Raw genomic sequence first — 4,248 nt, 5'->3', positions numbered from 1 at the left:
TTCCCAAGAAAATTTAGTTTTCTAAAATCCATATTTGGAAAACTCAGTAATCTGGCGGCAGTAACAGTATGGGGCCACTTTAATCCAAGTCCAGGCAGTGTGGTTTTCTAGGGCACCCAAATGACTTGAAACCAGGCATCAATTTGTATGCGGGCCAGTTTACGTCCAGTTCCCACTTACACCTGCAGTGGAATCCTTTGCGATATCAACTCAAGAGGGAGGGTGGTTTACTAGGTTCCTTGGCCTTTATAGACCCTAGACTTCGATGTTTATTGCCAGCCTTACAAGGTTACCTCAATCTCAGCTCAGTCCCTTATCAACATTTTTATATCAGCTTCCCTCACCCCTTACTGCCACAGGGAATAAACTGTCGCAAAACAGCTCTTTGCATTCTGATCTTTTCCAGATCTCTCCCCAGTAATCCCTTATTGTTTTGTCAGCTCGTTTATGTTTTGAACCTATAAAATTTTGCTTTCTCAATTGTCTTTTACAAAATGATTGGTAAAAATTATCTAGGTTTCCATTGTGGGAAGTAGAAGACCATAACCTATGCTTCACACAGTAACCAAAGAGATCTTTCTTTACCCTAATAGTCTACCTTTCATATAACCCCACTTTTTATTTTAACGTCCATATGTCAGTAACTCAAGACCCTTTCCTTTTGGCTGATTTATAAACTCACTTATTTGATCAGGTTTCCCATCCCCAATATTTCCATTTGTCCATGGTAAATACTTGCCTTCTCCACAAATCTATCTTTATTATCATTCCACCTCAGTCAGTCATCTGGCTCAGGATACTATCCACTCTTTTCATATATGTCTGATTTCTGTGCTCTCTATTACCTCTAGCTGCCTTAAGCTGCTACCATTTTTTCCTGTATCATTTACTTCAAGCCTCAGCCCAGAATTTAAAGTCCACAAGGATGGCTTAAACCTAACAGTAACATAATACAAATGTATTAAAGCCTTTGGAAGAACAGAATGGACACAAGCACAGTTAACTTAAAATAGGATAGTAGATGTAGCGCTTCCCAATTTCTTTCAGAGAGTCAATTTCTCATTAAGGTGTAGACTCCTGTTAGCTTTGCTGTCTCCTGGGTTATCAGATTCTATGTCATTGTTGTTGTGGAGCCTGGACTAGAGGATCATCACCCTGCCTAGGCCTCTGCCACATGTACAGGAGGCACAGAGCAAGAAGCTCTTGTCAGTGCTCCAGACCTGAGAATAAACCTTATTGACACCTCCAGGATTCACTGATGGAGAGGCCAAGGACTCACAGATGTCTCCAGGACTACCTTCCCAACCCTTAGAGTCATCTTTTTACGGAGAGAGACTAAGCTTGAGCAAGGCCTGGCAACCAGAAAACTTTCATCATGATCCTTTCCCCAGGCTCCTCCTTTCTCTCTTGCCCTAACCCAGAGAGCCTCCTACATAGTAGGGTCTCACCGTTTCTGTACTTTGGCTGTAGTTCCACAACCTCAGCAGGTGGGCTCTTCAATGCCAGGGCTGGAAGGGCCACTGTGAGACCCAGAAACAGATGAAAATCCTGGAACAGTGACTGATACCAAGAAGGAGAGAGGCTGAGGAAAGAGGGCAGGAGAATGAGCCAAGAAGACAGAATCTATATGGTTTGCGGAGTGATATTATGGCCCTATAGACAGACTGGTTGTGTGAGGTCTTTCAGGAGAAACACCTGAGACATGGAAAGATGCCCAAATGAAACTGGGTTGGCACTGCATGCAGAGACAGAAATTGTTAATGAATACTAGCTAATTAGAGCTTCCAAGAAGGAAAGACAACAGCTTTAAATACCTGTATGCCTAGATGATGTGAAGCCTGCTTTTTTCTAATCTTGCCTTCCCATATGCTGGCTCCAAAGTTCTTGATGCTACCTGGGGAGACAAAATGGAGAAAAAGAGATGAAACTAAGCACATTCCACACCAGTTTTTCACTGTAGACTTTCAGTATGAAATAGGCCTAGGCTGAGAGAAGGCATATTTGATGCTAACCCAAGTTTTGAATTTTGATTAATATCTAGGACAGTGACATCCTAATTAATAAATTGAAAATTAAATATTCAACTTACCTACTACCTAAGAGTGAGAAGAAAATCATGGGACCTACCTGAATTTTCTCTGTGGAGAAGGAGAGTTTTACCACCACAAAATTAATATTAATGGCAAAATGGTGCCAAAAATGTTTGATTTTGAGTTAGTAATTCAAAATAGTATTTATTGGAATTGAATTATATTGAATTGAAATAGTATTATTTGTGTTTGTTTAGTAATTGTGTTATAAATATATTTCTGAATGTATTTTTGGTTCTTTTTTTCAATTCAGTCTAAGAATCCTTGCCTTTTGATTGCTAAGTTTAACTTATTTGCAACTATTGTAAGTACTTTGCTAGTGGAACTTAATTTCTGCTGTTTTATTTTGTCATTTCTGTTTACCCATATTTTCTTTTTGTGTCTTTTCCCCCATTGTCTACCAGTTTTCGTTACAGAGATTGGACTTTCTTTTTGTTTTTTTAAAGTTTCAATATTTTATTCAAGTTTTATTTTATATGATGTTAATTATGGGATTTGAAAGGATGATCTAATTCCATACAAAATAGAAGATTCCAAAAGGTATTCATTAAAGTGCTAACAAATAAATCAAGTGATAAGAACACAACAGAAGTCCAGTTTAGATTCTGAGTGCTGTAACCATGTGATTACAGCTGCAAAACTTCCTCCTAGCTTATGGCTGGAGCTCCTGGAAGCTATTTCATACTGCAGTGCAAGGACAAGGAACCATATGAGAGAGAATTAACTCCTAAATTATTGGCTACATTGCATCCACCCTCTCTACACCAAAATGGCATGAAAGAAACAGCTACCACACTCTGATCTGAGTATTTTTGGTGTAAAAGAGGTGATGGACTGCGGTGGAAACAGGTCACGAATATCTGTCTAAAATCGTCCCTTTTAGGTGATTTTTTACACACCATTAAGCAGTAAGCTGCTCCTCAATTAGGGTAGGAAACAAAAGTTCAGTTCTCAAGAAGTCACAAGTTCATTCATTTGCTCAATATGAATTTACAGAATGCCTAAGCACTGTTAGCTTACATTTGCAGCCATTTCTAGATTTAAAAAAAAAAAGAAAGAAAGAAAACCTGATATATCTAGAGGGGCCATCAATTCCCCCAAAGTCTATAGCTATCTGAAAGGATCGTTTTTGGGAATTGGATTTCCTCTGTTTCTCTGAAATCATAACACCTTTGAGCTGAATCATCTTTAACTTGGAGATCTAACGTGATAGTTAGCAATACTGGCATCTCAGATATACAATATTAAAACGTATACTAAATTCCAAAGATAGTTATGCTGAAAAATGCTGTAAAATTAAATTGTTGTACAGTATTCATTTATGGTCAAAATTTCGGTCCTTGACTAAGCTTGTAGCAACCAGCATTGACATTCTTGCCATCCAGCAGAGCTGGCAGGTCAGTTTGCTACCTGACTTTAGGGTCTGGATGTATCTTCAACCCGTCAGGCTGGATTGTTCACTTTGGCCAAGAAGCAGGCATTAGGGTCAATCTGATACTTGGCTGCTATTCCTAAACTAGTGTTACTTTTTCCTGCTCTCCAGGAGATTGACCGTGATCTCCATCTTCCTGTTCACCTTCTGGAAAATGGAGCCACCAAACTCTATCCCGTTGTTCACCTTAGTGTGAACCTGGAATTCGCCAGTCATTTGCAGCCAACTGCAAAATTGCCCTGGATGACTCAGGATTTTGTGGTCTCAAAATTCATTTGGTAGCCAATCAACCAGCTCAGCATAGAGTGCTGCAGATTGAAGGCCCAGAGCTGTCAAAATTCACATCAGATCCCAAGTTGCCATGCTCCAGCTTATATCCTGTCTTGATTTTAGCTTTTATTTCCCCACAGTGTTAGATGAGAAGGATGAATCACACATCAGGCCAGTCCACGTGCAAGTTGATCTTCCATGGTAATCTCGGTGACTTAGCATGTTGTCATGGTCCAATTCTCCATAAATGTCAGACCACATTCAGTCCATCTGTACCTGGTTTCCAGACTGCCTTTCACTTGGGTGGTCTCAGTGTTGGATGAGCCTGAGTTTGTAATTCCAGTTCATTTTAAAATTTTGTTTTCAAATCAAATTTTTTAAGCCAAATCCATAGCCCTTAGTGAAGACATCCCTGACAGATCTGCCAAGATCAGCATACATGGGAGATGCAGCCAT

The 4,248-nt window shown here is 39.6% G+C and overlaps 1 pseudogene; it reads right to left on the bottom strand.

The window, feature by feature from the left end:
• Positions 1-3,415: 3,415 nt before the first annotated feature.
• LOC103559229 (non-selective voltage-gated ion channel VDAC1-like) lies at positions 3,416-4,248 on the bottom strand (annotated as a pseudogene).

This window comes from Equus przewalskii, unplaced genomic scaffold (assembly GCF_037783145.1).
Source record: "Equus przewalskii isolate Varuska unplaced genomic scaffold, EquPr2 ChrUn-7, whole genome shotgun sequence".
Lineage (NCBI taxonomy): Eukaryota > Metazoa > Chordata > Mammalia > Perissodactyla > Equidae > Equus > Equus przewalskii.
This window is presented reverse-complemented; position numbering and strand designations above follow the sequence as displayed.